The sequence below is a fragment of the Magnolia sinica genome, chromosome 14 (assembly GCF_029962835.1).
Source record: "Magnolia sinica isolate HGM2019 chromosome 14, MsV1, whole genome shotgun sequence".
NCBI classification, from domain to species: Eukaryota; Viridiplantae; Streptophyta; class Magnoliopsida; order Magnoliales; family Magnoliaceae; genus Magnolia; species Magnolia sinica.
In genome coordinates this window covers 6,731,564-6,744,544 of record NC_080586.1, presented here as the reverse complement: position 1 = coordinate 6,744,544, position 12,981 = coordinate 6,731,564, and the positions used below count along the sequence as shown (strand labels likewise).

At 42.0% G+C, this 12,981-nt stretch overlaps 1 non-coding gene across 1 annotated transcript; it reads left to right on the top strand.

The window, feature by feature from the left end:
- Positions 1 to 714: 714 nt before the first annotated feature.
- LOC131226446 (small nucleolar RNA R71) lies at positions 715 to 821 on the top strand. The gene has a single exon (XR_009161831.1). It is a non-coding gene; the product is annotated as a small nucleolar RNA R71 (small nucleolar RNA).
- The last annotated feature ends 12,160 nt before the right edge of the window (positions 822 to 12,981 follow it).

Genomic DNA, 12,981 nt, shown 5'->3' with positions numbered 1-12,981 from the left:
ATTATTCTCGTATTGCGGTTTAGGATTAGGGAGAGGTTGTGCAGGAAGCATCCCCTTTTCTATAACCGTCATACGAGAATCTATCTTTTGCATAAAATCTGTGATTCCCCGCATTGCCTGAGCCAGCTCTTGTATGGGATTTTGAACCGGTTCCTCTTGAGGTTTCACTTGATTTGGATTTTGATTGAAGAAACCTGGAGGAGTCGCCGTTTGTCCATTCCTCCAACTAAAGTTTGGATGATTTTTCCAGCCAGGATTGTATGTGTTGGAGTTAGATCCAGTAAAAGGTCTTTGATAGTTATTTACGGCATTGGCTTGTTCATTCAACACTCCTCGAAAGGCAGGTATTGTAGGACAATTTTCAGTTGTGTGAATGTTGCAATCACAGATGCCGTAAACAGTTTCATTGACCTTATCCTTCTTTCCTTCCATGGCCTCAACTTTCCTTATGAGCGTAGTCACTTTACACTTGAGATCATCCTCTTCTTTCAAGAGATATAATCCACCTTTCTCCTTTAATTGAGTCGGCCTAGACGTGGTGTTCGACTTTGGGTAATAGTCCCAAGATTGTGTTTTTCAGCCAAACTATCGAGGTAGTCCCATACCTCGTCGATATCTTTATTTATGTACTCTCCATTACACATTGTCTCGACCATTTGGCGCATTGAAGATGTCAGTCCATCATAGAAAAAATTTGTAATGCGCCACGTTTCAAATCCGTGTTGTGGGCATGAACTGACCAAATCTTTGAACCTTTCCCAACATTGAAAGAATGTTTCATCTTCCTTTTGGGCAAAGTTCATGATCGCTTTTCTGAGGGTAATCGTTTTATGATGTGGGAAGAATTTTTTATGAATTCCCTCTGCATGTCGTTCCATGTGCCAATGGATCTAGGACGTAGTGAATGTAACCACATCTTAGCTTTCTCTTTTAAGGAAAAAGGAAAGAGTTTCAGCCTAATTGTATCCTCAGATACATTAGGAAAACATAATGTAGCTATAATTTCATCGAACTCTTTCAAATGCAGATATGGACTCTCGATTCAAGTCCATGGAATTTGGGAAGGAGTTGGATAACTCTGGCTTGATGTCCATTTGTCCTGTATTTTCGGAAAAATCATGCATGAGGGCGTACTCACTCCCGCGGTTGTAGAAAATCTCGTAAAGTACGAGGCGGGGTGCTGTTGCACCTCATTTTCATCTTGGGTATCCTCACCCGGGTGGAAGTAGAGGAGGTTGGTCTTCACCATAACCTCAGTTAACTCCGGGGATTTCGAGCGGTGTCTAATCCTGCGATGGATAGTCAACCCCTCAACCAATCCTCCTTCAGTTAAGAGACGTCGAGTGTTGTCACGGGCCCACTTGGGCATGAAAACACTCGCAACCCTCAATTAAAAACCTAATCCTAAGAAAGGAAAAGAAAATCTAGAAGGAAAGAGAGAGTTGGAAAGAAATTACCAAATTGAAGTCCTAAGTTAAAAACCTGCAAAATAAAATAAAAATAAGTTAGATTCTAAAAAGAAAAATAGCAGTAAATTAATTTCTAAAAGAATGAATTCTTAAAAGAAAGTGGAGATTTCTAAACTAAATTAGGAAGGATCTACCTAGAAAGTAGATTATTAAAAGAAAACTGAAAGATAGGAAGTAGGGAAAGAGCTTACCAAATTAGAGATTTCTATCTTAAAGGCCTACAAAATAAGAAGGTTAGTTTCTAAACAAAAATCCTAAAAATAAATGAGGAAACAAATTAGATTTTAAAAAGAGTTAAAAATAGAAAGTGAAAAACAAAAGAGAAAAGTTTCGAAAATTAGAGGATTTTTCTAGAAAGGGAAATAACTACCCTAGTTTCTAAAAATAAACTGCTTCCTAAAAATAGAAAAAAGAAGACTGGAATTAAAAATTTCAAAATTTAAACCCTAATTCTAAAAGGTAGAAAAAGTAGAGAGATTAGTAAGGAATTACCAATTTAGAACTTATGTAAGGATCCTACAAAATCAGGAAAATAGGTTAGGTTCTAAAAATAAAATAATAGTTCCTAAAAATAAAATGAAATAAAAACCTTTAACCTAAAGTTAGTAAAATCCTAATCCTAACCCAATTCTAAAACTAATTAATTTCAGAAAAACGTAACCGTCAGTTCCCCGGCAACGGCGCCAAAAACTTGTTCACACCCCAAGTGCAGGGTTGTGATGTAGTAATAAACTCGGTAAGATCGAGGTCGAATCCACAGGGACTGATACCTGTACGTTATCTGAAACCAAGTAGAACTAGAACTAGACTAAGATGTAATTTAAACCAAATATAATTTAAGGAATAATTGTGGAAGAATTATCTAAGACTTTCAGGAATTCAGAGAAAGGGAACTAGGGATTCAGAGGATCCACTTGTAGAGATCAGGGAGATCGTATGCCAGGATCACAAATTATGAGAATTTACTGTACTGCCATTGATATAGGTTTCAAAAGATGAAGAATGGATGAATTAGAATGGATTCCATCACCAAACCATGCCCATGAGACAAAGCAAACAACAGAATTAATCTAATTACCAATCAATCAACATGATTATGAAGGTAAGGAAGGGTATTGTCATCCTACCATGCCCATGGGACAATGATGAACAACAGGGGTTCCTGACTTCATAAACATAAAAAGGAAAGGAATATTCAAAGCCATTGCAAGCCCATTGTAATTTCAGTCACAACATGCCATTAAAGAAAACAAAAAAATATTCCCATAAAATCAACCCAATACCAAATCTATTCAGTTTAAAATAGAATTAAAGGCAAAAAAAATCTTCCCCTCACGCTACAAGCTTCTCCCCTTAGCCCTAGCTAAGGGGTTTAGCCGAGCATGATATGGATTAAATTCTAACTAAAAAGGAGAAGAAGAAAAAAATCATTAAAGGAAGGAAATAAAGGAAAAACAAAAAGGAAAACCTCTCTCTCCAGTCGTCCGTCCCGCAGGAAGCACAGCCGTTGCTGCTTCCGTTTTTCCCTCAAACCGAACACCTCTCTCTCATTCCCTCACGTCTTCTCTTTCTTCCTTTTTCCTGCTCCACGTTCGGCAGCCACCTCTCCCACTCCTCCAAACTCAAAAAAAACCTGCCCTTTCTCCTTTCTTCCTTCGTTTTTATATAGTACTCTCGTCCGAGCCCGCTTTCCATCCTCCATGCGGAAGCCTTCCGCACCAGAAGCCGTGTTGGAGTCGGAAATAAACACGTTTCGCAGTGACAGGCGGAGGACCCGCGTTTTGCTTGAGATTTTGGAGGACTGATTGTCCAAAACCAAAATCGGCCTTCTTGGTGGTGGTCACGGCTTCCTGTTGATGCGAATGAACGGTCTGGATTGCTGATTCAATCGCTGTCTTGATCAAGGAACGGCCCGGAAGTCCCGGCTGCGCGAACAGAGCTCGCGCTGGGATGTTGGTGGAGGCCCTGAATGATGCTGGGGAGGAAATCCACTCCGTCGGTTGGATTCGTCTCGGAATTCTGGTTGGAGATGGACGGTTTTGGTTGTCCGTTGATGCGGTCCACTGTATTTTTGAATTTCACCGCCCGTTCTGCGTTAAGCGGCTAGGAACGCGCGATAGGTTGCATGGTGGAGAAAAAACACCTAGGTGAGGGTCTTAGCCATCCTACGGATCCAATGGACGGTTTGGATCATCAAACTGGGGGTTGAGTGGGGCCCACAACGATCCGTAAAACGGACGTCGTCCGTTCGTACGTGGTGCGAAACGGCTGCTGCCATGTTTGGGAAGGAAACGCGGGTCAGCGCTGCTGACCCGCGTCTGTTGGCTCGGTGCGGCTCGGGTCTGTATGTTCTGTGCACACACACATCGCATACGGGCCCCACCTTGATGTGTCAGCAAAATCCAATCCATCCATCCGCTTTGCCATCTCATTTAGACCGTCTAGACCAACTTTGAAGCATATACAGATATCAGGCGGGTCCCACATAACAATTAAAGGGGCTGATCTGTGCATTGGACCACTTCCAGAGAGATCCAATGGATGAAATTTCACGTGTACGGTTCATTTATGGTCCTCAGGCCACGTATGGAGTTTCGAACCCATCAGATGACAGGAACCCCGTGATCTTGCGTTCTGGACACTTTTCAGGCCACTTGAGCTTCGATTCCTCGATTTCTGCGGACCCCTGGTGTATAATTTCGTCGCTCTTGGTCTTCTAGAGTCCGTCCCATGCTTTAGTGTCATCAGATCGGTAAATCCATGCTTTTTAGTGTCCTTTCTCAGTCCAAGCTCATGAAGACGCCCTGCATCACAAATTCAATTAAATTAGGCTATTAAACGGTGTCATGCTTGTAAATCTATGCAATAAATGGGTCTGATATGCAATATTTGACCCTCAACAAAGAGCATGAAGGGTGAGACACATGGACAGAGATACAGAGCAGATGGAGCAGCCACCTGTGAGGAGAATCTCACAGCATAATCGCAGGATATCAGAAAGGTACATGGACGACTCCAATATCGCATATGCTCTCATTACAGAGGGATCCGTCTACTATTTAAGTGACTCTTGGTAAGCCTAGTGCTGAGAAGTGGAAGGTGATTATGAACGATGTGATTGACTCATTGTACCAGATCGTCTCATAAGAGCTGGTGGAGCTTATAGTGGGCCGGAAAGCGGTTGAATGCAGGTAGATCTTCAAACTGATACAACATGGATATGAAGCGAGGTTGGTAGCGAAGGGATATGCTTAGAGGGAAGGGATCGACGTCTCAGAGATATTCAGGCCGACGGTATAGTAGGTGACTATTAGATCCGTATTGGCACTGGTTGCCCATTGTGATCTTGAGCTGAAAGGATGGCTGAGGAGACTACATTTTTGCATGAGAAGTTGGAAGAGCAGTTCTTCATGAAGCAACCAGAGCCGTTCAAAATTAAAGGGGTTGAAAAAAGAGTTTGCAGAAGGTCGTGGTACTACCTATCGCCTATGCAGTAGTATAAATTTTGATTCCTTCATAGTGAGTTAGGAATTGTATGTTGATGATATGTAGATCGCCAATCATGACTTGTCTGAAATCAATGTATTAAAGACTCGGTTAAATGGGACATTCAGGATGAAAGATCAGGGGGCAGCAAAGGAGGTTCTCGGCATTGATATTCATAGAGATTGAAAGAGGAGTAGGCTTTGGTTATCTCAGGCAGAATACCTTAGGTAAATATTGATCAAGTATGTGATGGACCAGGCAAAGCCGGTGAGCGTTCCCTACATGTCTCTCCTTAAGTTTTCCTCAGGACATGTCCCAAAACAGATAAGGAAAAGCAGGATATGTCTTATAAGCCTTATTCGAATGCAATTAGCAGTGTATGCCATAGTCTATGTTAGACTGGTGATTTCACAAGCAATCGGTGTTGTGAGCAAATACTCTGGCTAACAATATTGGGTAACGATGAGATGGTTACTTCGATATATTCGAGGTACGAAAGACTATGTCTTTACTTTTGAGAAGATAGAGACAAAGTTGGTACGGTATATGGATTCAGATTACGCAGGTAGTGTGGATTTCAGAAAGTCAACTTCAGGTTACTCGTTTGTACTAACGGGTGAAGTAATTAGTTGGATGTTCATGTTATCTGACAGGTGCTTGAGGAAGGAGGTGTAACACTGAAGAAGATTCATACCAGTGTGAATCCGAAAGACATGATCACCATGGTCGTTCCTGCAGAGAAGTTTAATTTCTGTGCAACTTCTCTGGACTTAGCGATGGCATAAAAGAAAGACGGAATGCGTATAAGATGTATTGATGAAGCTATGGTGAAAGACAAGGATAAGAGAATGGATCAAAAAGCTACATGTTTGAAGATTAAAGACGTAGTAGAGATTGTTGTTAAAAAGGATGTCTTAAATCTGAAAAGTTATAGAAAAATTTCAACTAGTCGAAGCAAGTTCAACTCGAAGTTCAGCAACAATATTTCTAAATTTTTCGAGGTCTTCGACCAGTCAAAGGGGTCCTTTGACCAGTCGAAGCCCAAGTTTGACCAGTCAAAGGTTACACAAATGGTGCGCGGATACTGCGTGGACTGCGTAAATTTGAGGCGGTTTCAGAGAGGTGCGTAAGTGGAGTTTCTGAAACTATAAATAAGAGTCCCTAAGGCCATTCTAAGGTATGATAAGGCTTTCTAAAGGTATTCTAAGGATTTCTAGAAGGGTTTCTAGGGTTTCAAAGGATGTAGTAAGGGTGAGATTTAAAGTTGTTCGAATCGGGTAAGCCATTTCTCTTTGTAATTTTTTTTTAAAAAGGAAAGTGGACGCATGCCACTAGACTTTCATTAATCAGAAAAATATACAGGCATTTGGGAGGGTCCCAACAAAAAGACTTCAGACCTCTTTGTAATTTATGTTTTCATAGTGAAGATCTGTCGCTTTATGCCGTGGTTTTTTCCCGAAAGGGTTTTCCACGTTAAATCTTTGCGTTCTTTTGTGTTTGCTTGGTGCTCTTGGATTGCTATCCTAGATCTATATGTGTGATTCTGCAGCACAAATCCCAACAAAGGATTAATCAGGGTTCCGGGAGAGGAGTGCATGTAGATGGTGGCATTTGTAGTCTTCCATGGCTTGCAGTCTATGCTTCATCTGGTGGTATGGGCCAATCAAGACAATATACGGCTAGTAGGTATTGGCATCGCCATGGTGAATGCTTCATGGGACGTAGTAGATGGTGCATGGATCGGTCTGTGATGGATGGCTTCCAATGCTTTGGACCCTCTTCATCATGGAGTTAAGACATACATCATGGTCTTCTTCGTCTTCTATCTTCTCCCGTTAGCCATCTGATAGTGAAAAGTTCTACGGCAGAAAGTGTACGCAAGATGGTGAGAGAGAAGCCAAGGATTTTGACCGTTCAGTGCAACCGGTTAGTGATTGCATATGCACACCTTCCTTCAGTTGTTAGAACAGAGGTTTCATCATCTATCCCTTGGGATCGTGTACTCACTAACTTAATTAGTATGCTAAGCGTATTGAGTAGACTCTGATGTCTACCGGGGTTTATATATTTTATTTATGCTGTAACCGTTGTTAATGACTCATTACACCCATAAACGTTGTAACAACCTTATGATAGGGATAGATACAAGTTTTTTCTTTTGTGTTTTTTTCCTTTAATATAAAAAGATATCCTAATGACTGTTATGGAGGCTTAACTCGTATCTTAATTATAACAGTGATAGCTGTTACAGCAACTGTTACCATTATGAAATACCTTATTTTTATTATTTTTATTCACTCCGTCTATCCATTTTACTTAATTATTTTAGGTCTTGACCCCAAAAATAAAGCATATCCAAATCTCAAGTAAACCATACTACATGAAACAGTGTGAGTTAAACGTCTACTGTTGAAAATTCTTGAGGGCCACTAAAGTTTTTGATCAACTTGTTACTCGTGTTTTTCCCTTTATCTATGTATGTGTGACATTAGAAACAGGTTGGATGACAAATGAACATTACTATGGCCCTAACAAGGTTTCAACAGTGGAAATCATTATTCCCAATGTTTCCTGTTTCCTGTGATGTGTCCAACTTGGGACGCATATTGCGTCCTACCCCACCGGTCTCTAGCTTCGACCGGGTAGTTCTATTGGTGGGCCCACTGTAATGTATCTGTTTATCCATGCCGTCCATCCTTTATATCATATCATTTTAAGACACGTGCACAAAAATGAAATGGATCCAACACTCAAGTGGACCACACTAAATAATAAACTTGGGTTGCATTAAATGCAAGATTCATCTGTGGTGTGGTCCTCTTAATCGTTGAATCTGCCTCATTTTTATACTCATACCTTAAAATGATACGAGAGAAGCGATGAACGGCATGGATAAGCAAATCATACATCACCTGCCCGTTCCTGGCCAGAGACGGGCGGGGTAGGACGCAATCCGCGTCCATCCAACTTGAGCTCTGGATATGCTTCAATTTAGGCTCAAGCCCTTATATGAGCTTGAAAAACTATGGACAACATGGATGGTTCACCCAAAGGTTTTTACCCAGTATTATAAAAGCATAGTATATAACTCACTACGCAATCTGTTTTCCTGCGCGAGATCCAGGAATGTTGTATGGGAAAGTCCCACTGGGCACGCAGGTTGGCTGCATTGGAATTGGAGTGTTGTATGGAAAGTCTGGTTGGTTGCATGGGAATTCCCACGCAACCTGTCTTCCACCGTACTTGGCGGATGCCGGGAGCAGATTGGGACCACCCCGGATTCACCCAAGACAGTGCAGCCGTTACTGTGGTGCCTACTCCATTTGTTTTCCCATATCATTTTAGAGCATTATCCCAAAAATGAAGCAAATAAAATGATTAGGTGAACCATATCATAGGAAATAGCGGTGATTGAATGACCTACCATTAAAAACTTCTTAGGGCAAGCCTTAATGTTTTGGTAGTGTTTGTTTGATATATAATCTGTTGACAAGGTCACATCAGCTTGGATGAAGGGAAAAAACAAATATCAGCTTGATTCATAACTTCTGTGGCCCTTAATGGTCAATCAACTATGCTTCCTATGGTATATATGGTCCACCTTATAATTGGATCAGCTTCATTTTTTGAATAATAACCTAAAATGATTTGGAAAACGGATGAACGGCGTGGATACAGACTACATATGTTTAAGGTAGGGCTCATGGTAATGGCCGCACAGTCTTGGGTGAATCCGGGGTCTCACCTAATCTGTGTCAGAGGATTCCGTATCAGGAGGATTAGGTCTTACTAGAGTTGTACATGAACCGAGCTAGCTCGGTCAACTCGCTCGACTCAGCTCAAAAAAGCTCAATTCAACTCGGTTCGAAACTGACTTCGAGCCGAGTTGAGCTTTTTTTTTAGCTCGAAATTTTTTTTAACAGAGTTCGAGCTAGCCCGAGCTCGACTCGACTCGATTCGATATATAACTCGAACTCGGCTCAACTCGGTCAGGTGGTATAAAAAAAAAAAAAAAATTAACCCTAAGGTTTACCTCTCTTTCAAGTTCCAACCCAGCTGCTCTCTCTCTCTCTCTCTCTCTCTCTCTCTCTCTCAGCCAACCAGTCCAATCACTGGTGCTTGCCCATAGTCGCTAACCTGTCTGGTTGTCCGTCCCTCACTGGTTCGGTGGTCCCTGCCCTGCTCGGACTGGCCGTCTCTAGCTCTCTGTTGTTCACCTATTCGCCTTGGCCCTGATTGCTGCTCGCCCTACCCTTACTATCCGGTGGTCCCTACCCTGCCCAGTAACCCAACCCCTATCGCACTCGCCAGTCTAGCCATCGCCCTGTCCTGCCTTGCCCACCGGTAAGCACGAACTCGAACTCAACTCGAAAGTTTGAGCTCGAACCCAGCTCGAACTCTTTCGAGCTACTGACCGAGCTGAGTCGAGCTGGACAAAGTGGCTTGGTGACCGAGCCAAGCTGAACGTGAGCCAGGGGTAGCTGCTGACCAAGCCGAGCCGAGCTGAGGCTAGTTCGACTCGGTTCAACTCAGTGTACACCTCTGTCTCACCGAGAGTTCTCCTACGTGGATGTAGTTACATACGTGTTGGATATAAAGGCTGCATTGCTGGTCAACGATACAATACCCAATGGACCAATTTAAAACATTTCCCCTTCCTGTGTGTTCTAGGATCTCGCCTAATCAGCTCCCCTGCACGATACAGCAAGCAAAGAATTTCCTGAGGTGTGAAATTTGCGTGGCCATAGGATGATGTATTTCTTAGATCCACACCGTTCATTCATTCTTTCAGATCATTTTAGGATACAAAGTAAGAAAACAATGCATATCCAAAGCTAAAGTGGACCACACCACCGTAAATGGTAGGAATTGATGCTACTGTCCAAAATTTTTTGAGACCTTTTAGGTTCTGATCAAGTTGATATGTGTTATCTTATGAATAGTCCAAATGGAAAATAAGCCTCATGGTTGGCTTTAGGAAAGTTTCAATGGTAGTTTGTTTAATCCATATTGCTTTCTGTGGTGTGATCTACTTAAGCTATGGATGTAAAGCATTTTTGGGCTGATGCTTTAGAATTATTTGCAAAAATTGATAGACAGTGTAGATCTAACATAAAAATCATGGTGGGGCTCAAAAAAGTTCCATACCTTAAAAGTTATGTAGTGTAGTTAGCAATCTATTTGGGAGAGAGAAATCCGGCGTATCTTGTTCGCAGGAGTCATCAGAAATGATGTGGACCAAATCAAAGCAACGGCACTGGAATTTCCTGGGATGCGGATTTCTTACGAAAGCCTTTCGGAGGAAGTTCTTGCGCCGGGATTAGACGTGGGTATCGAGTCGAGTCAGGCCGAGTTGGGGCTGATCTGACTCGATTCGGTTTTGAAATAGGACTGACCCAAACTCGACTCGGCTTGGTACCAAGTCCAACATGCCCGACCCGATCTGAGTCCGGGTCTGGCCTGGACTGATCCGGACCGAGTCCAACCTAGTCACAAGTACTGAGTTGATTGGAGTCGGCACCGAGTCAGGTCAGGTGCAGCAGGTATTCACAGGCTGAAATAACAACTCAAAACCAATATTCACTTATCAGAATTGCAACCTTTCCATCATCTACATGGCATCTCATATTTAAAATGTCATATTGAGTTTTTTTGTTTTAATATATATGTACGAGTCGAGTTTCACATCGAGTTGAATCAACACCGAGTTGGATTTCAGGAAGAGCCGAGTCGAGTTACTAGGTGACTCGAATTCGAATCGGTTTGAGCTCGGACTGGACAAAGTCAACTCGATTAAGATTGAGTCGGATCTAAACGAGTGGACAAGTGGAGTTTGTCGGGTCGAGTCGTCCCGTGCAGCTGGGATGCTCATAAATGCAGATCCGCAGTACACAACTCTCTCGCAGAAAGCCTTTGATAAAATGAGCTGGAAATATTCTGTTTTTATGCCAGGGCCTAATAAATATGCCTGATTGATAGGGATCTATGAGATGGAGATTGGTGGCTTTCCGAATAAGTTGTTAGTCCGTTCCGGCTGATTGGTAGGGATTGGCTGGTAGCATGGGCTATTTGCAGGGGATGTTTGAAAGGATTGGCTGATGGGGAAAAGTAACTCAACAGTAGATGGCTTGGCTGGAATAGAGAGTAATGGTGGCGGAGATAAGATTTATAGGATAGGATGGGATCTTCCAAGAGAAGTAAGAGGGAAGATGGCTATGGGCAATGCTAGAATTAGGTTCATTGGTTGGTGCTAATCGGTTTCTTTGAGTAGTCATGGGATTTGATGTGTTTCGTTGTTTCGTTTGATTTTGGTTATCTGAGGTTGGTTGCTGTAGGATAAATAATAATAATAAATAAATAAACCTTGACAATGTTGGGATCAGGACCATTAGGAGACGCCGATTGTAGGGCTTCCTTCTTGTAAAATTTGGACTGGGTATTGTATTTGAGTGCAAATGATAGGTAGGGCCTTGCCTTTTGTGAGGCCCTGCCGGAATGTCTGCAACTTCCTCCTTTTTAAATATAATTCTTCCTTCAAGTTCAAACAAAAGAAAAAAAAAAAAAAAGAAGAAGAGCTGGAAAAACTGATGGATCTTTTTTTCAACCTTCTAAGAAGCTCAGATGTCACACGCGTGCTTCATATTTGCAAACATGCGCGTTTCATTTTTGCACGTGCGCTGTATGGATGTAATCAGCTCTAGACGTGAACGTCTACGGCTCGACAGTCAACACGCCTGTTAAATTATCAAACCTCAACAAAGGGAAGAAGTTATACACGTCATTCAGTTGTGATTCAGCTGTCGCACGTGCCCAAATCACACAAATGTGAGAATTCTAAGCCATACCATCACGTATGGGGTGCACAATGAACATGTATATGCACTGGCTGAAATTCGGGCCGGTCACTCATCAGGTGGGCCTCACGAGATTGAGAAAAATAAAATAAAATTGGACGGTTGTCGAAGAAATGCAAACATGCCAACAAAGGCACGTCATTGTAATTAAGTTCTGTGAGCCCCACCATGATGTCCCTGTAGTTTGGATCAACAACTTTCGTGGTGGGGCTCACCATCTACTGTTGAACTTTCCAAAAAGAAAATTTCTATTTTTAAATACAGCTCAACCATATTTACATGTTAGTGACAGAAGGCCGTGGATTTACTTTTCCTTCAATGACTTGCGTGGAATTAGCAAACGTAGTGTATTCTTACGTCTTTCATGGTGGGTCCCGAAGAGCTATAGATCAGCTGCCAAAACATAGGTTTTTTTCTTTTTATACTTATTTTTTCATGCACTGGTGCTATCTTTCTTCACGAAAGTGCGACAAAAGTGCGCCGAAATTGTTATAATAACTAAGGCTGGCAATGAGCTGGGCTCAGGTCTCCTTCTAGGAAAATGAAAATTAGGAAAGGTTGGCCTGAACGGTTCAAAATTGAGCTGAAGAGACCTGGCGCGTTGACATCACTGCTTATAACAGCTGTTTTATGTAATTGGGCCCACCATCTGTATACGTAAATTCTACACCATCCATCAAGTGAGCTCCTCGATTCTAGGCCTTGAGGTCAAAATTCAGCCAGATCCACTACTTAGGTGCGTCAAAATTCATCCATATCCACTAGCTTGGGTGGACCACACTTGTATTTTATTATTTATCAATGGTTATACATTGTTTTCTATGGTGTGGCCCACCGATGAGTTGATGGGATTTTTGGACAAGGACATCATACATCCTGGTCGGGCCAACTTATTGAGAGGGTTGGATGTTGCATGCACTTAATTTTTTAGACCCCACCTGAATGGACGGACAAGCTTTTACTGTCATCAACAGAGTCATGGGTGGTGTGCTCCGACCTTTCGGGAAATAAAATAAAAATAAAAATAAAAATGAAAAGTCGTCCGTGGACTTTAACATGTAGTCCAAGGATTGAACTTTCTACCGGGTTATTTTCTAGTTTTTATTTTATAAAAGGATACTTGAGTTCTCATTCAATAACCAACATAAACAAATCCCATCTGGATGTGCCTC